Source organism: Pan paniscus, chromosome X (assembly GCF_029289425.2).
Source record: "Pan paniscus chromosome X, NHGRI_mPanPan1-v2.0_pri, whole genome shotgun sequence".
NCBI lineage: Eukaryota > Metazoa > Chordata > Mammalia > Primates > Hominidae > Pan > Pan paniscus.
The window spans coordinates 156,793,099-156,820,676 of record NC_073272.2 but is presented as its reverse complement, the minus strand read 5'-3'; positions in this window follow the sequence as shown (position 1 = coordinate 156,820,676).

Here is a 27,578-nt window from a genome sequence, read left to right as displayed (position 1 = left end):
TGTAAACATGGAAATATCTACACCGCAATTTGTGCAAAGATGGAAATATCTAAACATCTGTGTAAAGATGGAAATTTCTACACCGCAATCTGTGCAAAGATGGAAATATCTACACCGCTATCAGTATAAATATGGAAATATCTACACGGCTATCTCCATAAACATGGAAATGTCTTCACCACTATCAGTATAAACATGGAAATATCTACACTGCCATCTATATAAACATGGAAATATCTACACTGCCATCTGTATAAACATGGAAATATCTACACCGCTATCTGTATAAACTTGGAAATAGCCTCACCGGTATCAGTTTAAACATGGAAATATCTATACTGCCATCTGAATAAACATGGAAATATCTACACCGCTATGTGTAAAAATATGGAAATATATACAACTCTCTCTCTATAAACATGGAAATATCTACACCGCTATCTTTGTAAACATGGAATTATCAACACCGCTATCGCAATAAACATAGAAATATCTACACCGCAATCTCTATAAACATGGAAATATCTACACCGCCATCAGCATTAACATGGAAATATCTACACCGCCATCTGAATAAGCATGGAAATATCTACACCTCCATCTGTATAAACATAGAAATATCTACACTGACATCTTTAGAAAGATGGAAATGTCTACACCACTTTCTGTACAAACATGGAAATATCTGCACCGCTACTTTTATAAACATGGAAATATCTGCACCGCTATCTGTATAAACATGGAAACATCTACACAACGATCTGTATAAAAATGGAAATATCTACTGCGCTATCTGTATAAACATGGAATTATCTACACCGCTATCTGTATAAACATGCAAATATCTACACCACGATCTGTATAACTATGGAAATATCTACACTGCTATCTCTATACACGTGGAAATGTCTACACCGCTATCTGTATAAACATGGAAATATCTACACTACCATTTGTGAAAACACGGAAATATCTGCACGGCCATCTGTATAAACATGGAAATATCAACACAGCCATCTGTATAAACATGGAAATACCTACACCGCTATCTGAATAAACATGGAAATATCTACACCGCTATCTGTATAAACATGAAATATCTACACCGCTATCTGTATAAACTTGCAAATATCTACACCGCCATCTGTATAAACATAGAAATACCTAAACAGTCTTCTGTATAAACATGGAAGTATCTTCACCACTATCCGTATAAACATGGAAATATTTTAACTGCGATCTGTATAAACATGGAAATTGCTACACAGCCATCTCTATAAACATGGAAATATCTACATCGTTATCTGTATAAACATGGGAATACCCACACCGTTTTCTGTATAAACATGGAAATATCTACACCGCCATCTGTAAAAACATGGAAATATCTACACAGTCATCTCTATAAACATGGAAATAACTACACTTCCATCTGTGTAAACATGGAAATATCTACACTGCCATCTGTATACACATGGAAATATCCACACAGCCATCTGTATCAACATGGAAATATCTACACTGCCATTTGTATAAACATGGAAGTAGCCACACCGCTATCTGTATAACCATTGAAAAATCTACACCACCATCTGAATAAACATCGAAATATCTACACGGCTATCTGTATAAATATGGAAATATCTACACCGCCATCTCTATAAACATGGAAATATCTCCAACGCTATCTGTATAAACATGGAAATATCTCCACCGCTATCAGTATAAACATAGAAACATCTCCACCAACATCTGTATGAACATGGAAATATCTGCATTGCTATATGTACAAACATGGAAATATCTCCACCGCTATCTCTATAAAGATGGAATTATCTACACCGCTATCTGTATAAACGTGGAAATATTTACGCCGATATCTGTATAAACATGGAAATATCTACACCGCTATCTGTATAAACATGGAATTATCTAAATCGTTATATGGATGAACATGGAAGTATCTCGACCGCTATCTCTATAAACATGGAAATATCTCCACCGCTATCTCTATAAACATGGAAATATCTACACCGCTATCTTTATAAACGTGGAAATATCTACACCGCTATCTTTATACACATGGAAATATCTACACCTCTATCTGTATAAACATGGAAATATCTACACTGCCATCTGTATAAACATGGAAACAGACACACTGCTATGTGTATAAACATGGAAATATCTACACCGCCATCTGAATAAACATGGAATTATCTACACTGCTATCTGTATAAATATGGAAATATCAACACCGCTATCTCTATAAACATGGAAATAACTACACCGCTATCTGTATAAACATGGAAATAACTACACAGCCATCTCTATTAACATGGAAATATCTACATCGCTATCTGTATTAACATGGAAAGGGCCACACCGCTATCTGTATAAACATGGAAATATCTACACCGCCACGTGTAAAAACATGGAAATATCTACACAGTAATCTGTAGAAACATGGAAGTATCCACACCTCCATCTGAATAAACATGGAAATATCTACACTGCCATCTGTATACACATGGAAATATCTACACAGCAATCTGTATAAACATGGAAATATCTACACCGCTATCTCTATAAACATGGAAATATGTACACCGCTATCTGTATAAACATGGAAATACCTACACCGCTATCTGTAGAAACATGGAAATATCAACAACTCTACCTGTATAAACATGGAAATATCTACACCGCCATCTGTGTAAACTTGTAAATATCTACACCGCCATCTCTATAAACATGGAAATATCTCAAACGCTATCTGTATAAACCTGGAAATATCTCCACCGCTATCTGTATAAACATGCAAATATATACAACGCTATCTGTATAAACATGGAAATATCTACAACGCTATCTGTATTAACATGAAAATATCTGCACTGCCATCTGTATAAACATGGAAATAGCCACACCGCTATCTGTATATACATGGAAATATCTGCACCGCTATCTTGAGATCCATGGAAATATCTACATCGCTATCTGTATAAACATGGAAGTAGCCACACCGCTATCTGTATAAACATGGAAATATCTACACCACCATCTGAATAAACATCAAAATATCTACATGGATATCTGTATAAATATGGTAATAGCTACACCGCCATCTCTATTAACATGGAAATATCTACAACGCTATCTATATAAGCATGGAAATATCTCCACTGCTATCTGTATAAACATGGAAATATCTCCACCGCTATCTGTATGAACATGGAAATATCTTCATCGCTATATGTACAAACATGGAAATATCTCCACCGCTATCTCTATAAACATGGAATTATCTACACAGCTATCTGTATAAAAATGGAAATATCTACACTGATATCTGTATAAACATGGAAATATCTACATCGTAATCTCTATAAACTTGGAAGTAGCCACACCGCTCTCTGTATAAACATGGAAATATCTATACCGCCATCTGTAAAAACAGGGAAATATCAATTGTTATATGTATAAACATGGAAGTATCTCGACCGCTATCTCTATACACATGGAAATATCTCCACCGCTATCTCTATAAACATGGAAATATCTACACCGCTATCTTTATAAACATGGAAATATCTACACCGCTATCTTTATAAACATGGAAATATCTACACCTCTGTCTGTATAAACATGGAAATATCTACACTGCAATCTGTATAAACATGGAAACAGACACACTGCTAAGTGTATAAACATGGAAATATCTACACCGCCATCTGAATAAACATGGAATTATCTACACCGCTGTCTGTACAAATATGGAAATATCTACACCGCTATCTCTATAAACATGGAAATAACTACACCGCTATCTGTATAAACATGGAAGTATCTACACAGCCATCTCTATTAACATGGAATTATCTACATCACTATCTGTATTAACATGGAAAGAGCCACACCGCTATCTGTATAAACATGGAAATATCTACACAGCCATGTGTAAAAACATGGAAATATCTACACAGTAATCTGTAGAAACATGGAAGTATCTACACCTCCATCTGAATAAACATGGAAATATCTACACTGCCATCTGTATACACATGGAAATATCTACACAGCAATCTGTATAAACATGGAAATATCTACACCGCCATCTTTATAAACTTGGAAATATCTACACCGCCATCTCTATAAACATGGAAATATCTCAAACGCTATCTGTATAAACCTGGAAATTTCTCCACCGCTATCTGTATAAACATGGAAATATATACAACGCTATCTGTATAAACATGGAAATATCTACAACGCTATCTGTATTAACATGGAAATATCTGCACGGCCATCTGTATAACCATGGAAATAGCCACACCGCTATCTGTATATACATGGAAATATCTACACAGCCATCTGTAAAAACACGGAATTATCTGCACAGTCATCTGTATAAACATGGAAATAGCTACACCTCCATCTGTGTAAACATGGAAATATCTACACTGCCATCTGTATACACATGGAAATATCCACACAGCCATCTATATATACCTGGAAATATCTACACCGCTATCTTGAGATACATGGAAATATCTACATCGCTATCTGTATAAACATGGAAATATCTACATTGTCATCTCTATAAACATGGAAGTAGCCACACCGCTATCTGTATAAACATGGAAATATCTACACCACCATCTGAATAAACTTCAAAATATCTACACGGCTATCTGTATAAATATGGTAATATCTACACCGCCATCTCTATTAACATGGAAATATCTCCAACACTATCTATATAAGCATGGAAATATCTCCACTGCTATCTGTATAAACATGGAAATATCTCCACTGCTATCTCTATAAACTTGGAATTATCTACACCGCTATCTGTATAGACATGGAAATATTTACGCCGCTATCTGTATAAACATGGAAATTTCTACACCGCTATCTGTATAAACATGGAAATCTCTACACCGCTATCTTTATAAACATGGAAATATCTACACCGCTATCTTTATAAACATGGAAATATCTACACCTCTGTCTGTATAAACATGGAAATATCTACACTGCCATCTGTATAAACATGGAAACAGACACACTGCTATCTGTATAAACATGGAAATATCTACACTGCCATCTGAATAAACATGGAATTATCTACACCGCTATCTGTATAAATATGGAAATATCTACACCGCTATCTCTATAAACATGGAAATAACTACACTGCTATCTGTATAAACATGGAAATATCTACACAGCCATCTCTATTAACATGGAAATATCTACATCGCTATCTGTATTAACATGGAAAGAGCCACACCGCTATCTGTATAAACCTGGAAATATCTACACCGCCATGTGTAAAATCATGGAAATATCTACACAGTAATCTGAAGAAACATGAAAGTATCTACACCTCCATCTGAATAAACATGGAAATATCTACACTGCCATCTGTATACACATGGAAATACCTACACAGCCATCTCTATAAACATGGAAATACCTACACCGCTATCTGTATAAACATGGAAATATGTACATCGCTATCTGTATAAACATGGAAATATCTACACTGCCATCTGTATAAACATGGAAGTAGCCACACCGCTATCTGTATAAACATGGAAATATATACACCACCATCTGAATAAATATGGAAATATCTACACGGCTATCTGTATAAATATGGAAATATCTACAACACTATCTCTATAAACATGGAAATATCTACGCAGCTATCTGTATAAACATGGAACTATCTACACTGCAATCTCTATAAACATGGAAATATCTCCACCGTCATCTGTATAAACATGGAAATATAAACACAGTCATCTGTATAAACATGGAAATAACTACACTGCTAGCTGTATAAACATGGAATTATCTACACCGCTATCTGTATAAACATGCAAATATCTACACCGCTATCAGTATAAATATGGAAATATCTACACTGCTATCTCTAAAAATATGGAAATGTCTACACCGCAATCTGTATAAACATGGAAATACCTACACAGCCATCTCTATAAACATGGAAATATCTACATCGCTATCTGTATAAACATGGAAATAACCACACCACTATCTGTAAAAACATGGAAACATCTACACCGCCATCTGTCAAAACATGGAAATAGCTACACAGTCATCTGTAGAAACATGGAAGTATCTTCACCTCCTTCTGTATAAACATGGAAATACGTACACTGCCATCTGTATACACATGGAAATATCTACACCGCAATCTGTATAAACATGTTAATATCTACACCACTACTTCTATAAACATGGAAATACCTACACCGCTATCTGTGTAAACATGGAAATATCTACACCGCTATCTGTATAAACATGCAAATATCTACACCGCTATCTGTATAAAGTTGGAAATATCTACACCGCCATCTCTATAAACATGGAAATATCTCCAACGTTATTTGTATAAACATGGAAATATCTCCACCGCTATCTGTAAAAACATAGAAATATTTACACTGCTATCTGTATAAACATGGAAATACCTGCAACGCTATCTGTATAAACTTTTAAATATCTGCACCGCTATCTGTATAAACATGTAAATATCTACATCGCTATCTGTATTTACATGGAAATATCTTCACTGCCATCCATATAAACATGGAATTAGCCACACCGCTATCTGTATAAACACGGAAATGTCTACACAGCTATCGGTATAAACATGGAAATATCTACATGGCTATCTCTATAAACATGGAAATATCTACACCGCCATCTGTATATATATGGAAATACCTACACTGCTATCTCTATAAACATAGAAATGTCTACACCGCTATCTGTATAAACATGGAAATATATACACGGCTATCTCTATAAACATGGAAATATCTACACGGCCATCTCTATAAACATGGAAATACCTACACACTCATTTGTATAAACATGGAAATACCTACACCACTATCTGTATAAACATGGAAATATCTACACTGCCACGGGCATAAACATGGGAATATCTACACAGCCATCTCTATAAACATCAAAATATCTACATCGCTGTCTGTATAATCATGGAAATAGCCACACCGCTATCTGTATAAACATGGAACTATCTACAACGACATATGTAAAAACTTGGAAATAACTACACAGTCATTTGTGTAAACATGGATATATCTACACCTCCATCTGTATAAACATGGAAATATCTACACAGCCATCTCTATAAACATGGAAATACCTACACCGCTATCTGTATAAACATGGAAATATCTACATCGCTATCTGTAAACATGGAAATATCTACACTGCCATCTGCATAAACATGGAAGTAGCCACACCGCTATCTGTATAAACATGGAAATATATACACCACCATCTGAATAAATATGGAAATATCTACACGGCTATCTGTATAAATATGGAAATATCTACAACTCTATCTCTATAAACATGGAAATATCTACACTGCCATCTGTATACACATGGAAATATCTACACAGCCATCTCTATAAACATGGAAATACCTACAGCGCTATCTGTATAAACATGGAAATACCTCCACTGCTATCAGTATAAATATGGAAATATCTACACCGCTATCTCTGTAAATATGGAAATGTCTACACCGCAATCTGTATAAACATGGAAATATCTACACTGCCATCTCTATAAACATGGAAATATCTTCATCGCTATCTGTATAAACATGGAAATAACCACACCACTATCTGTATAAACATGGAAACATCTACACCGCCATATGTAAAAACATGGAAATAGCTACACAGTCATCTGTAGAAACATGGAAGTATCTTCACCTCCTTCTGTATAAACATGGAAATACGTACACTGCCATCTGTATACACATGGAAATATCTACACTGCAATCTGTATAAACATGGAAATATCTACACCGCTACCTCTATAAACATGGAAATACCTACACCGCAATCTTTGTAAACATGGAAATATCTACACCGCTATCTGTATAAAGTTGGAAATATCTACACCGCCATCTCTATAAAAATGGAAATATCTCCAACGCAATCAGTATAAACATGGAAATACCTCCACCACTATCTGTATAAACATGGAAATATCTCCACTGCTATCTGTATAAAAATGGAAATATCTACACCGCTATCTCCATAAACATGGAAATATCTTCATTGCCATCTCTATAAACATGGAAATATCTTCGCCATCTCTATATACATGGAAATACCTACACACTCATCTGTATAAACATGGAAATACCTACACCACTATCTGTATAAACATGGAAATATCTACAGTGCCATCTGCAAAAACATGGAAAAATTTACACACCCATCTCTATAAACATGGAAATATCTACATCGCTATATGTATAAACATGGAAATAGCCACACGGCTATCTGTATAAACATGGAAATATCTACACCGCCATCTGTAAAAACATGGAAGTATCCTCACAGTGATCTGTATAAACATGGAAATACCTACACCTCCATCTGTGTAAACATGGAAATATCTACACTGTCGTCTGTATACACATGGAAATATCCACACAGCCATCTGTATAAACATGGTAATATCTACACCGCTATCTCTATAAACACGGAAATATCTACTTCGCTATCTTTATAAACATGGAAACATCTACACTGCCATCTCTATAAACATGAAAGTAGCCACACCGCTGTCTGTATAAACGTGGAAATATCTACACCACCATCTGAATAAACATCGAAATATCTACACAGCTATCTGTATAAATATGGAAATATCTCCAACGCTATCTGTAAACTTGGAAATATCTACACCGCCATCTCTATAAACATGGAAATATCTCCACCGTTATCTTTATAAACATGGAAATGTCTACACCGCTATCTGTATAAACAAGGAAATATCTACACCGCTATCTGTATAAACTTGGAAATATCTACACCACAATCTGTGTAAATATGGAAATATCTACACCGCTATCTCTGTAAACATGGAAATATCTACACCGCTATCAGTATATACATGGAAATATCTACATAGCTATCTCTATGAACTTGGAAATAACTACACCACCATCTGTATAATCATAGAAATACCTACAGAGTCATCTGTATAAACATGGAAATATCTACACCACTATCTGTATAAATATGGAAATATCTACACTGCAATGTGTATAAACATGGATATATCTACACTGCCATCTTTATAAACATGGAAATATCTACATCGCTATCTGTATAAACATGGAAATAGCCACATCGCTATCTGTATAAACATGGAAATATCTACACCGCCATCTGTAAAAACGTGGAAATATCTACACGGCAATCTGTATAAATATGGAAATATCAACACTGCTATCTCTATAAACATTGAAATATCTACACAACTATCTGTATAAACATGGAAATATCTACACCGCAATCTCTAGAATCATGGAAATATATCCACCGTCATCTGTATAAACATGGAAATATATACACAGTCATCTGTATAAACATGGAAATATCTACACCGCTATCTGTATAAAGATGGAAATATCTACACCGTTTTCTGTATAAACATAGAAATATCTACACCGCTATCTGTATAAATATGGAAATATCTACACCGCTATCTCTATAAATATGGAAATGTCTACACCGCTATCTGTATAAACATGGAAATATCTCCACAGCCATCTCTGTAAACACGGAAATATCTACATGGCTATCTGTATAAACATGGAAATAGCCACACCACTATCTGTATAAACATGGAAATATCAACACCGCCATCTGTAAAAACATGGTAATACCTACACAGTCATCTGTAGAAACATGGAAGAAACTTCACCTCCATCTGTATAAACATCGAAATACGTACTCTGCCATCTGTATACACATGGAAATATCTACACAGCAATCTGCATAAACATGGAAATATCTACACCGCTATCTCTATAAACATGGAAATATCTACACCACTATCTGTGTAAACATGGAAATATCTACACTGCAATCTGTATAAACATGGAAATATCTACACCGCTATCTGTATTAAGTTGGAAATATCTACACCGCTATCTCTATAAACACGGAAATATCTACATCGCTATCTTTATAAACATGAAATATCCACACTGCCATCTCTATAAACATGAAAGTAGCCACACCGCTATCTGTATAAACGTGGAAACATCTACACCACCATCTGAATAAACATCGAAATATCTACACAGCTATCTGTATAAATATGGAAATATCTGCAACGCTATATGTATAAACATGGAAATATCTCCACCGCTATCTGTATAAACATGGAAATATCTACACCGCTATCTCTATAAACATGGAATTATCTACACGGCTATCTTTTTAAACATGGAAATATCTGCACCACTATCAGTATAAACATGGAAATGTCTAAACAGCCATCTGTATAAACATGGAAACAGCCACACCGCTATCTGTATAAACATGGAAATATCTACACTGCTAACTCTATAAACATGGAAATATCTTCACAGCTATCTGTATACACATGGAAATAAGTACACCGCAATCTCTATAAACATGGAAATATCTACACCGTCATCTGTATAAACTGGAAATATCTACACAGTCATCTGTATAAACATGGAAATAACTACACCGCTATCTGTATAAACATGGAAATATCTACACCGCTATATGTATAAACATGGAAATATCTACACCGCTATCAGTATAAATATGGAAATATCTACACCGCTGTCTCTATAAATATGGAAATATCTGCACCGCTATCTGTATAAACATGGAAATATCTACACCGCCATCTGTAAAAACATGGAAATATCTACACCACTATCTGTATAAACATGGAAATATCTACATCTTTGTCTGCATAAACATGGAAATATCTCCACGGCTATCTCTATAAACATGGAAATATCTCCACCGCTATCTGTATAAACATGGAAATATCTACACCGCCATCTTTATTAACATGGAAATATCTACACCGCTCTCTGTATAAACATGGAAATATCCACACCGCTATCTCTATAAACATAGAAATAACTACACCGCTATCTGTATAAACATGGAAATATCTACACCGCTATCTCCATAAACATGGAAATATCTACACCGCTATCTGCATAAACTTGGAAATATCTACACCACCATCTGCATAAACATAGAAATACCTTCACAGTCATCTGCATAATCATGGAAATATCTACACCACTATGTGTATAAACATGGAAATATCTACACCGCGATCTTTATAAATATGGTAATATCTACACAGCCATCTCTATAAACATGGAAATATCTACATCGCTATCTGTATAAACATGGAAATAGCCACATCGCTATCTGTATAAACATGGAAATATCTACACCGCCATCTGTAAAAACGTGGAAATATCTACACGGCTATCTGTATAAATATGGAAATATCAACACTGCTATCTCTATAAACATTGAAGTATCTACACAACTATCTGTATAAACATGGAAATATCTACACCGCAATCTCTAGAATCATGGAAATATCTCCACCGTCATCTGTATAAACATGGAAATATATACACAGTCATCTGTATAAACATGGAAATAACTACACCGCTATCTGTATAAAGATGGAAATATCTACACCGTTTTCTGTATAAACATAGAAATATCTACAACGCTATCTGTATAAATATGGAAATATCTACACCGCTATCTCTATAAATATGGAAATGTCTACACCACTATCTGTATAAACATGGAAATATCTCCACAGCCATCTCTGTAAACATGGAAATATCTACATGGCTATCTGTATAAACATGGAAATAGCCACACCACTATCTGTATAAACATGGAAATATCTACACCGCCATCTGTAAAAACATGGTAATACCTACACAGTCATCTGTAGAAACATGGAAGAAACTTCACCTCCATCTGTATAAACATCGAAATACGTACTCTGCCATCTGTATACACATGGAAATATCTACACAGCAATCTGCATAAACATGGAAATATCTACACCGCTATCTCTATAAACATGGAAATATCTACACCACTATCTGTGTAAACATGGAAATATCTACACCGCAATCTGTATAAACATGGAAATATCTACACCGCTATCTATATTAAGTTGGAAATATCTACACCGCTATCTCTATAAACACGGAAATATCTACATCGCTATCTTTATAAACATGAAATATCCACACTGCCATCTCTATAAACATGAAAGTAGCCACACCGCTATCTGTATAAACGTGGAAACATCTACACCACCATCTGAATAAACATCGAAATATCTACACAGCTATCTGTATAAATATGGAAATATCTGCAACGCTATATGTATAAACATGGAAATATCTCCACCGCTATCTGTATGAACATGGAAATATCTACACCGCTATCTCTATAAACATGGAATTATCTACACGGCTATCTTTTTAAACATGGAAATATCTACACCACTATCAGTATAAACATGGAAATGTCTAAACAGCCATCTGTATAAACATGGAAACAGCCACACCGCTATCTGTATAAACATGGAAATATCTACACTGCTAACTCTATAAACATGGAAATATCTTCACAGCTATCTGTATAAACATGGAAATAAGTACACCGCAATCTCTATAAACATGGAAATATCTACACCGTCATCTGTATAAACTGGAAATATCTACACAGTCATCTGTATAAACATGGAAATAACTACACCGCTATCTGTATAAACATGGAAATATCTACACCGCTATATATATAAACATGGAAATATCTACACCGCTATCAGTATAAATATGGAAATATCTACACCGCTGTCTCTATAAATATGGAAATATCTGCACCGCTATCTGTATAAACATGGAAATATCTTCATCACTATCTGTATTAACATGGAAATACCTTCACTGCCATCCATATAAACATGGAAATAGCCACACCGCTATCTGTATAAACATGGAAATGCCCACACCGCTATCTGTATAAACATGGAAATATCTACATGGCTATCTCTATAAACATGGAAATATCTACACCGCCATCTGTTTATATATGGAAATACCTACACTGCTATCTCTATAAACATAGAAACGTCTACACCGCTATCTGCATAAACATGGTAATATCTACACAGCTATCTGTATAAACTTGGAAATATCTACACGACCATCTGTGTAAACATAGAAATTCCTACACAGTCATCTGCATAAACATGGAAATATCTGCACCTCCATCTGTATAAACATGGAAATATCTACACCACCATCTGAATAAACATCGAAATGTCTACACGGCTATTTGTATAGGTATGGAAATATCTACACTACTATCTCTATAAACATGGAAATATCTACACAGCTATCTGTATAAACATGAAAATATCTACACCGCTATCTCTATAAACATGGAAATATCTACACCGCTATCTCTATGAACATGGAAATATCTACATCGCTATCTGTACATACATGGAAATATCTCCACCACTATCTCTACTAACATGGAATTATCTACACTTCTATCTGTATAAACATGGAAATATCTCCAACGCTATATGAATAAACATGGAAATACCTACACCGCTATCTGTATAAACATGTAAATATGTACACCGCTATCTGTATAAAGATGGAAATATGTACACCACTATCTGAATAAACATGGAAATATCTACATCTTTATTTGTATAAACATGGAAATATCTCCATCGCTATCTCTATAAACATGGAAATATCTCCACCACTATCTCTGTAAACTTGGAAGTATCTACACCGCCATCTTTATTAACATGAAAATACACCGCTATCTGTATAAATATGGAAATATCTACACCGCTATCTCTATAAACATGGAAATATCTACACCGCTATCTGTATACACATGGAAATATCTACACCGCTATCTGCATAAACTTGGAAATATCTTCATCGCTATCTGTATAAACATGGAAATAGCCACACCGCTATCTGTAAAAACATGAAAATATCTACAAAGTCATCTGCGGAAACATGGTAATATCTACACCTCCATCTGTATAAACATGGAAATACCTACACTGCCATCTGTATACACATGGAAATATCAACAGAGCCATCTGTATTAACATGGAAATATCTACACCGCTATCCCTATAAACATGGAAATACCAACACCGCTGTCTGTAGAAACATGGAAATATCTACACCGCTACCTGTATAAACTTGGAAATCTCTACAAAACCATCTGCATAAACACAGAAATACCTACACAGTCATCTGCATAAACATGGAAATATCTACACCACTATCTGTATAAACATGGTCATAACTACACCGCGATCTGTATAAACATGGAAATATCTACACAGCCATCTCTATAATCATGGAAATATCTACATCGCTATCTCTATAAACATGGAAATAGCCACACTGCTATCTGTATAAACATGGAAATATCTACTCCGCCATTTGTAAATACTTGGAAATATCTTCACAGTCATTTGTGTAAACATGGAAGTATCTACACCTCCATCTGTATAAACATGGAAATATCTACACTGCCATCTGTATACACATGGAAATATCTAAACAGCCATCTGTATAAACATGGAAATATCTCCACAGCTATCTGTATAAACATGGAAATATCTACATCGCTATCTGTATTAACATGGAAATATCTACACTGCCATCTGCATAAACATGGAAGTAGCCACACCGCTATCTGTATAAACATGGAAATATATACGCCACCGTTAGTATAAATATGGAAATATCTACACGGCTATCTGTATAAATATAGAAATATCAACACTGCTATCTCTATAAACATGGAAATATCAACACAGCTATCTGTATAAACATGGAAATATCTACACAGCCATCTCTATAATCATGGAAATATCAACACCGTCATCTGTATAAACATGGAAATATCTACACAGTCATCTGTATAAACATGGAAGTAACTACACCGCTATCTGTATAAAGATGGAAATATCTACACCGCTCTCTGTTTAAACATGAAAATATCTACACCGCTATCAGTATAAATATGGAAATATCTACACAGCTATCTCTATAAATATGGAAATGTCTACACCACTATCTGTATAAACATGGAAATATCTACAAAGCCATCTCTATAAACATGGAAATATCTACATCGCTATCTGTATAAACATGGAAATATCTCCACCGCTATCTCTGTAAACATGGAAATATCTCCACCGCTATCTCTATAAACATGGAATTATCTACACCGCTATCTGTATAAATATGGAAATATCTACAACGCCATCTCTATAAACATGGAAATGACTACACCGCTATCTGTATAAACATGGAAATATCTACACCGCTATCTCCATAAACATGGCAATATCTACACCGCTATCTACATAAACTTGGAAATATCTACACCACCATCTGTATAAACATAGAAATATCTTCACAGTCATCTGCATAAACATGGAAATATCTACACCACTATCTGTATAAACATGGAAATATCTACACAGCCATCTCTGTAAACATGGAAATATCTACACCGCCATCTGTAAAAACATGGTAATATCTACACAGTCATCTGTAGAAACATGGAAGTATCTTCACCTCCATCTGTATATACATGGAAACACGTACTCTGCCATCTGTATACACATGTAAATATCTACACAGCAATCGGCATAAACATGGAAATATCTACAACGCGATCTCTATAAACATGGAAATACCTACACCACTATCTGTGTAAACATGGAAATATCTACACCGCAATCTGTATAAACATGGAAATATCTACACCGCTATCTGTATAAAGTTGGAAATATCTACACCACCATCTCTATAAATATGGAAATATCTCCAACGCTATCTCTATAAACATGGAAATATCACCACCGCTATCTGTATAAACATGGAAATATCTACACCGCTATCTCTATAAACATGGAAATATCTACACCGCTATCTGTATAAACATGGAAATATCTGCAACACTATCTGTATAAACATGGAAATATCTGCACCGCTATCTGTATAAACATGGATATATCTACATCGCTATCTGTACTAACATGGAAATATCTTCACTGCCATCTGTACAAACATGGAAATAGCCACACCGCCATCTGTATAAACATGGAAATATCTACACCGCCATCTGTATATATATGGAAATGCCTACACTGCTATCTCTATAAACATAGAAACGTCTACACCGCTATCTTTATAAACATGCAAATATCTACACGGCTATCTCTATAAACATGGAAATATCTACACCGCCATCTCTGTAAACATGGAAATACCTACACACTCATTTGTATAAACATGGAAATACCTACACCACTATCTGTATAAGCATGGAAATATCTACACTGCCACCTTCATAAACATGGGAATATCTACACAGCCATCTCTATAAACATGGAAATATCTACATCGCTATCTGTATAATCATGGAAATAGCCACACCGCTATCTGTATAATCATGGAAGTATCAACACCGCCACCTGTAAAAACGTGGAAATAACTACACAGTCATTTGTGTAAACATGAAAGTATCTACACCTCCTTCTGTATAAACATGGAAATATCTACACTGCCATCTGTATACACATGGAAATATCTACACAGCCATCTGTATAAACATGGAAATATCTACACCGCTATTTGTATAAACATCGAAGTAGCCACACCGCTATCTGTATAAACATGGAAATATTTACAACACCATCTGTGTAAACATGGAAATATCTACACGGCTATCTGTATAAATTTGGAAATATCTACACCGCCATCTCTATAAACATGGAAATATCTCCAACGCTAACAGTATAAACATGGAAATATTTCCACCGCTATCTGTATAAACATGGAAATATCTCCACTGCTATCTGAATAAACATGGAAATATCTACACTGCTATCTGTATAAACATGGAAACATCTACATCGTTATCTGTATTAACATGGAAATATCTCCACTGCAATCTCTATAAAGATGGAAATATCTTCATTGCCATCTCTATTAACATAGAAATATCTTCACCGCCATCTCTATAAACATGGAAATACCTTCACACTCATCTGTATAAACATGGAAATAACTACACCACTATCTGTATAAACATGGAAATATCTACAGTGCCAACTGCATAAACATGGAAATATCTACACAGCCATCTCTATAAACATGGAAATATCTACATCGCTACCTGTATAAACATAGAAATAGCCACACGGCTATCTGTATAAACATGGAAATATCTACACCGCCATCTGTAAAAAAATGGAAGTATCTACACAGTCATCTGTATAAACATGGAAATACCTACACCTCCATCTGTGTAAACATGGAAATATCTACACTGTCGTCTGTATACACATGGAAGTATCCACACAGCCATCTGTATAGACATGGGAATATCTACACCGCTATCTCTATAAACATGGAAATATCTACACCGCTATCTTTATAAACATGGAAATATCTACACCACTATCAGTATAAACATGGAAATATCTACACAGCCATCTGTATAAACATGGAAACAGCCACACCGCTATCTGTAAAAACATGGAAACATCTACATTGCTGTCTCTAGAAACATGGAAATATCTACACAGATATCTCTATAAACATGGAAATAAGTACATCTCAATCTCTATAAACATGGAAATATCTACACCGTCATCTGTATAAAATGGAAATATATACATAGTCATCTGTATAAACATGGAAACAACTACACCGCTATCTGTATAAACATGCAAATATCTACACCGCTATCTGTATAAACATGCAAATATCTACACCGCTATCAGTATAAATATGGAAATATCTACACCGCTATCTCTATATATATGGAAATGTCTACAATGCTATCTGTATAAACATTGAAATATCTACACAGACATCTCTATAACCATGGAAATATCTACATCGCTATCTGTATAAACATGGAAATACCCACACCTCTATCTGTATAAACATGGAAATATTCACACCGCCATCTGTAAAAACATGGAAATATGTACACAGTCATCTGTAGAAACATGGAAGTATCTACACCTCCATCTGCATAAACATGGAAATACATGCACTGCCATCTGTATACACATGGAAATATCTACACTGCAATCCGTATAAACATGGAAATATCTACACCGCTATCTCTATAAACATGGAAATACCTACAATGCTATCTGTATAACATGGAAATATCTACACCGCTATCTCTATGAACATGGAAATATCTATACCGCTATCTGTATAAACTTGAGAATATCTTCACCACCATCTCTATAAACATGGAAATATCTCCAACACTATCTACATAAACATGGAAATATCTACACCGCTATCTGTATAAACATGGAAATATCTACATCGTTATCTGTATAAACATGGAAATATCTCCACCGCTATCTCTATAAACATGGAAATATCAACACTGCTATTTTTATAAACATGGAAATATCTACACTGCTATCTGTATAAATATGGAAATATCTACACTGTTATCTCTATAAACATGTAAATAACTACACCGCTATCTGTATAAACATGGAAATATCTACACCGCTATCTCCATAAACATAGAAATATCTACACCGCTATCTGCATAAACTTGGAAATATCTACCCCGCCATCCTTATAAGCATGGAAATATCTCCACCGCTATCTGTATAAACATGGAAATATCTCCACCGTTGTCTGTATAAACATGGAAATATCTACACCGCTATGTGTATAAACATGGAAATACCTACATCGCTATCTGTATAAACATGGAAATAGCCACACCGCAATCTGTAAAAACATGGAAATATCTACACAGTCATCTGTAGAAACATGGAAGTATCTACACCTCCATCTGTATAAACATGTAAATACGTACACTGCCATCTGTATACACATGGCAATATCTACACAGCAATCCGTATAAACATGGAAATATCTACACCGCTATCTCTATAAACATGGAAGTACCTACAACGCTATCTGTAAAACAGAAATTTCTACACCGCTATCTGTATAAACATGGAAATATCTACACCGCTATCTGTATAAACTTGGAAATATCTACGCCACCATCTCTATAAACATGGAAATATCTCCAACGCTATCTGTATAAACATGGAAATATCTCCACCGCTATCTGTATAAACATGGAATTATCTCTACAGCTACTGTATAAACATGGAAATATCTACAACGCTATCTGTATAAACATGGAAATGTCTACATCGTTATCTGTATAAACATGGAAATATCTCCACCGCTATCTCTATAAACCTGGAAATATCTACACCGCTATCTTTATAAACATGGAAATATCTACATCGCTATCTGTATAAATACGGAAATACCTACACTGCTATCTCTATAAACATGGAAATAACTACACCGCTATCTGTGTAAACATGGAAATATCTACACTGCTATATCCATAAACATAGAAATATCTACACCGCTATCTGCATAAACTTGGAAATATCTACACCGCCATCTGTATAAACATGGAAATATCTCCACCGCTATCTGTATAAACATCGAAATATCTACACCGCTGTCTGTATAAACATGGAAATACCTACTTCGCTATCTGTATAAACATGGAAATAGCCACACCGCAATCTGAATAAACATGGAAATATCTACACCGCCATCTGTAAAAACATGGAAATATCTACACAGTCATCTGTAGAAACATGGAAATATCTACACCTCCATCTGTATAAACATGGAAATATCTACACCGCCATCTGTATACACATGGAAATATCAACACAGTCATCTGTATAAACATGGAAATATCTCCACCGCTATGTCTTTTTTTTTTATTATACTTTAAGTTTTACGTTACATGTGCACATTGTGCAGGTTAGTTACATATGTATACCTGTGCCATGCTGGTGCGCTGCACCCACTAACTCGTCATCTAGCATTAGGTTTATCTCCCAATGCTATCCCTCCCCCTCCCCCCTCCCAACCACTGTCCCCAGAGTGTGATATTGCCCTTCCTGTGTCCATGTGATCTCATTGTTCAATTCCCACCTATGAGTGAGAATATGCGGTGTTTGGTTTTTTGTTCTTGCGATAGTTTACTGAGAATGATGGTTTCCAATTTCATCCATGTCCCTACAAAGGATATGAACTCATCATTTTTTATGGCTGCATAGTATTCCATGGTGTATATGTGCCACATTTTCTTAATCCAGCCTATCATTGTTGGACATTTGGGTTGGTTCCAAGTCTTTGCTGTTGTGAATACTGCCGCAATAAACATACGTTTGCATGTGTCTTTATAGCAGCATGATTTATACTCATTTGCGTATATATCCAGTAATGGGATGGCTGGGTCAAATGGTATTTCTAGTTCTAGATCCCTGAGGAATCGCCACACTGACTTCCACAATGGTTGAACTAGTTTACAGTCCCACCAACAGTGTAAAAGTGTTCCTATTACTCCACATCCTATCCAGCACCTGTTGTTTCCTGACTTTTTAATGATTGCCATTCTAACTGGTGTGAGATGATATCTCATAGTGGTTTTGATTTGCATTTCTCTGATGGCCAGTGATGATGAGCATTTTTTCATGTGTTTTTAGGCTGCATAAATGTCTTCTTTTGAGAAGTGCCCGTTCATGGCCTTCACCCACTTTTTGATGGGGTTGTTTGTTTTTTCCTTGTAAATTTGTTTGAGTTCACTGTAGATTCTGGATATTAGCCCTTTGTCAGATGAGTAGGTTGCAAAAATTTTCTCCCATGTTGTAGGTTGCCTATTCACTCTGATGGTAGTTTCTTTTGCTGTGCAGAAGATCTTCAGTTTAATTAGATCCCATTTGTCAATTTTGGCTTTTGTTGCCATTGCTTTTGGTGTTTTGGACATGAAGTCCTTGCCCACGCCTGTGTCCTGAATGGTAATGCCCAGGTTTTCTTCTAGGGTTTTTATGGTTTTAGGTCTAACGTTTAAATCTTTAATCCATCTTGATCCACCATGATTAAGTGGGCTTCATCCCTGGGATGCAAGGCTGGTTCAACATACACAAATCAATAAATGTAATCCAGCATATAAACAGAGCCAAAGACAAAAACCACATGATTATCTCAATAGATGCAGAAAAAGCCTTTGACAAACTTCAACAACCCTTCATGCGAAAAACTCTCAATAAATTAGCTATTGATGGGACATATTTCAAAATAATAAGAGCTATCTATGACAAACCCAAAGCCAATATCATACTGAATGGGCAAAAACTGGAAGCATTCCCTTTGAAAACTGGCACAAGACAGGGATGCCCTCTCTCACCGCTATGTCTATAAACACGGAAATATCTACACCGCTATCTTTATAAACATGGAAATATCTTCACCGCTATCTTTATAAACATGGAAATAACAACACTATCTGTATAAACATGGAAATATCTACACTGCCATCTGTATAAATATGGAAACAGAAACACCGCTATGTGTATAAACCTGGAAATATCTACACCGCCATCTGAATAAACATGGAATTATCTACACCGCTATCTGTATAAATATGGAAATATCTACACCGCTATCTCTATAAACATGGAAATAACTACACCGCTATCTGTATAAACATAGAAATATCTACACAGCCATCTCTATAAACATGGAAATATCTACATCGCTATCTGCATAAACATGGAAATACCCAAACCGCTGTGTGTATAAACATGGAAATATCTACACCACCATGTGTAAAAACATGGAAATACCTACAGAGTCATCTGTAGAAACATGGAAGTATCTGCACCTCCATCTGTATAAACATGGAAATATCTACACTGCCATCTGTATACACATGGAAATATCTACACAGCAATTTGTACAAACATGGAAATATCTACAACTCTATCTCTATAAACATGGAAATAGCTACACCGCTATCTGTACAAACATGGAAATATATTCACCACTATCTGTATAAACATGGAAATACCTACACTGCCATCTGTATAAACTTGGAAGTAGCCACAACGCTATCTGTATAAACGTGGAAATATCTACACCACCATCTGAATAAACATCGAAATATCTACACAGCTATCTGTATAAATTTGGAAATATCTGCAACGCTATCTGTATAAACATGGAAATATCTCCACCGCTATCTGTATGAACATGTAAATATCTACATCGCTATCTGTACAAACATTGAAATATCTCCACCGCTATTTCTATAAACATGGAATAATCTACACCGCTATCTTTATAAACATGGAAATATCTCCACTGCTATCTGTATAAACATGGAAATATCTACACCGCTATATGTATAAACATGGAAATATCTATATCCTTATCTGCATGAACCTGGAAATATCTCGACCGCTATCTCTATAAACATGGAAATATATCCACTGCTATCTCCATAAACATGGAAATATCTACACCGCTATCTTTATAAACATGGAAATATCTACACCACTATCAGTATAAACATGGAAATATCTACACAGCCATCTGTATAAACATGGAAACAGCCACACCTCTATCTGTATAAACATGGAAACATCTACACTGCTATCTCTATAAACATCGAAATATCTACACAGCTATCTGTATAAACATGGAAATAAGTACACCGCAATCTCTATAAACATGGAAATATCTACACCGTCATCTGTATAAAATGGAAATATATACACAGTCATCTGTATAAACATGGAAATAACTACACCGCTATCTGTATAAACATGGAAATATCTACACCGTTATCAGTATAAATATGGAAATATCTACACCGCTATCTCTAAAAATATGTAAATGTCTACAACGCTATCTGTATAAACATTGAAATATCTACACAGCCATCTCTATAACCATGGAAATATCTACATCGCTATCTGTATAAACATGGAAATACCCAAACAGCTATCTGCATAAACATGGAAATATCCACACCGCCATTTGTAAAAACATGGAAATATCTACACAGTCATCTGTAGAAACATGGAAGTATCTACACCTCCATCTGTATAAACATGGAAATACGTACACTGCCATCTCTATACACATGGAAGTAACTACACAGCAATCCGTATAAACATGGAAATATCTACACCGCTATCTCTATAAACATGGAAATACCTACAACGCTATCTGTAAAACATGGAAATATCTACACCGCTATCTGTATGAACATGGAAATATCTATACCGCTATCTGTATAAACTTGAAAATGTCAACGCCACCATCTCTATAAACATGGAAATATCTCCAACACTATCTGTATAAACATGGAAATATTTCCACCGCTATCTGTATAAACATGGATATACCTCTACAGCTATCTGTATAATCATGGAAATATCTACACTGCTATCTGTATAAACATGGAAATATCTACATCGTTATCTGTATAAACATGGAAATATCTATACCGCTATCTCTATAAACATGGAAATATCTTCACCGCTATTTTTATAAACATGGAAATATCTACACCGCTATCTGTATAAATATGGAAATACCTACACTGCTATCTCTATCAACATGGAAGTAACTACACCGCTATCTGTATAAACATGGAAATATCTACACCGCTATCTCCATAAACATAGAAATATCTACACCGCTATCTGCATAAACTTGGAAATATCTACACCGCCATCCTTATAAACATGGAAATATCTCCACCGCTATCTGTATAAACATGGAAATATCTCCACCGCTGTCTGTATAAACATGGAAATATCTACACCGCTATCTGTTTAAACATGGAAATACGTACATCGCTATCTGTATAAACATGGAAATAGCCACACCGCAATCTGAATAAACATGAAATATCTACAACGCCATCTATAAAAACATCGAAATATCTCCACAGTCATCTGTAAAAACATGGAAATATATACACCTCCATCTGTATAAACATGGAAATATCAACACTGCCATCTGTATTCACATGGAAATATCTACACAGCCATCTATATTAACATGGAAATATCTACACCGCTATCTCTATAAACATGGAAATACCTGCACCGCTATCTGTATAAACATGGAAATATCTACACCGCTATCTGTGTAAACATGGAAATATCTCCACCGCTATCTGTAAACTTGGAAATATCTACACCGCCATCTCTATAAACATGGAAATTTCTCCACCGTTCTCTGTATAAACATGGAAATATCTCCTCTGCTATCTGTATAAACTTGGAAATATCTACACCGCAATCTGTATAAATATGGAAATATCTACACCGCTATCACTGTAAACATGGAAATATCTACACCGCTATCAGTATATACATGGAAATATCTACATGGCTATCTCTATCAACTTGGAAATAACTACAACACCGTCTGTATAATCATAGAAATACCTACAGAGTCATCTGTATAAACATGGAAATATCTACACCACTATCTGTATAAACATGGAAATATCTACACCACTATCTGTATAAACATGGACATATCTACACCATGATCTGTATAAACATGGAAATATCTACACAGCCATGTCTATAAACATGGAAATATCTACACCGCTTTCTGTATAAACATGGAAATATCTACACCGCCATCTGTAAAAACATGGAAATATCTACAGCACTATCTGAATAAACAAGGAAATATCTACATCTTTATCTGCATAAACATGGAAATATCTCCACCGCTATCTCTATAAACATGGAAATGTCTCCACCGCTATCTCTATAAACATGGAAATATCTACACCGCCATCTTTAATATAAATGGAAATATCTACACCGCTATCTGTATAAACATGGAAATATCTAAACCGCTATCTCCGTAAACATGGAAATATCTACACCGCTATCTGCATAAACTTGGAAATATCTACACCACCATCTGCATAAACATAGAAATACCCTCACAGTCATCTGCATAATCATGGAAATATCTACACCGTGATCTGTATAAACATGGAAATATATACACAGTCATCTCTATATACATGGAAATATCTCCAACACTATCTGTATAAACATGGAAATATATCCACCGCTATCTGTATAAACATGGATATATCTCTACAGCTATCTGTATAAACATGGAAATATCTACACCGCTATCTGTATAAACATGGAAATACCTACACCGATATCTGCATAAATATGGAAATATCTTCACCGTTATCTCTATCAACATGGAAATGTCTACACCGCCATCTGTATAAACATGGAACTATCTAAACAGCTATCTCTGTAAACATGGAAATATTTACACCGCTATCTTTATAAACATGGAAATACCAACACTATCTGTATAAACATGGATATATATACACCGCTATTTGTATAAACATGGAAATATCTACACCACTATCTCTATAAACATGTAAATACCTACACCGCCATCTCTACGCAAATTGAAATATCTACACCGCTATCCCTATAAACATAGAAATATCTACACCGCCATCTCTATAAACATGGAAATATCTACACCGCTATCTCTATAAACATAGAAATATCTACACCGCCATCTATATAAACATGGAAATATCTACACAGTCATCTGCATGAACATGGAAATATCTACACTGCAATCTGTATAAACATGGAAATATCTACAGCACCATCTGTATAAACATGGAAATATCTACACTGCCATCTGTGGAAAGATGGAAATATCTACACCACGATCTGTATAAATATGGAAATATCTACACCGCTAACTTTATAAACATGGAAATATCTACACCGCTATCTGTATGAACATGGAAATATCTACACCACTATCTGTATAAACAGGGAGATATCTAGACCGCTATCTGAATAAACATGGAAATATCTACACCTCCATCTGTATAAACCTGAAAATATCTACACTGCCATCTGTATAAACATGGAAATATCTACATTGCCATCCGTATAAAGATGGAAATATCTACACCGCGAACTCTATAAAAATGGATATATCTACACCGCTATCTGTATAAAAATGGAAATACCAACACCGTTATCTGTATAAACATGGAAATATCTACACTGCTATCTGTATAAACATGGAAATATCTACACCGCTATCTCTAGAAACATGGAAATACTTACACAGCCATCTCTATAAACGTGGAAATATCTACACCGCTATCTCTATAAACATAGAAATATCTACACCGCCATCTCTACAAACATGGAAATATCTACACCCCCGTCTGCATGAACATGGAAACATCTACACCGTTATCTGTATAAGCATGGAAATATCTACACCGCTATCTGTATAAACATGGAAATATCTACACCGCCATCAGTATAAACATGGAAATATCTACACCCCCATCTGTATAAACATGGAAATATCTAAACTGCTATCTCTATAAACATGGAAATACCTACACCGCTATCTTTATAAACATAGAAATTACCACACCGCTATCTGTATAAAGATGGAAATATCTCCACCACCATCTGTATAAACATGGAAATATCTACATATTCTTCTGCATAAACATTGAAATATCTACACCACCATCCCTATAAACATGGAAATATCTACATGGCCATCTGTATACACATGGAAATACCTACACAGCCATCTGTATAAACATGGATATATCTACACCGCTCTCTCTATAAACTTGGAAATACCTACACCGCCATCTCTATAAACATGAAAATATCTGCACCGCCATCTCCATAGACATGGAACTATCTACTCCGCCATCTGTATAAACATGGAAAAAACTACACTGCTATCTGTTTAAACATGGAAATATCTACACTGCCATCTGTATAAAGATGGAAATATCTACACCGCGAGCAGTAAAAACATGGAAAAATCTACACCGCTATCTGTATATACATGGAAATAACAACACCGCTATCTGTATAAACATGGAAATATCTACACTGCTATTTGTATAAACATGGAAATATCTACACCGCTATCTCTATAAACATGGAAATATCTACACCGCTTTCTCTATAAACATAGAAATATCTACACCGCCATCTCTATAAACATGGAAATAGCAACACCGCCATCTGTATAAACATGGTAATATCTACATCGCGATCTGTAGAATGATGGAAATATCATAAAAATGGGAATATCTACAACGATATCTGTATAAACCTGGAAATATCTACACCGCTATCTGTATAAACAAGGAAGTATCTACACCGCTATCTCTATAAACATGGAAATATTTACAGCGTTAACTCTGTAAACATGGAAATATCTACACCGCTATCTGTATAAACAAGGAAATATCTACACCACTATCTCTATAACCTGGAGACATCTACAGCGTTTTATCTATACACATGGAAACATCTAAGTTGCTATCTCTATAAACATGGAAATCTCTACCCCACCATCTGCAGGAACATGAAAATATCTACATCGCTATGTCTATAAACATGGAAATATCTTCACCGCCATCTCTATAAACATGGAAATATCTACGCTGCTATCCGTATAAACAGGGAAATATCTACACTTCTATGTGTATAAACATGGAAATACCTACTCTGCAATCTGTATAAACATGGAAATATCTACACTGCTATCTCTATAAACATGGAAATATCTACACCACTATGCGTACAAACATGGAAATATCTACACCGCCATCTCTATAAACATGGAAATATCTACACCGCTATCT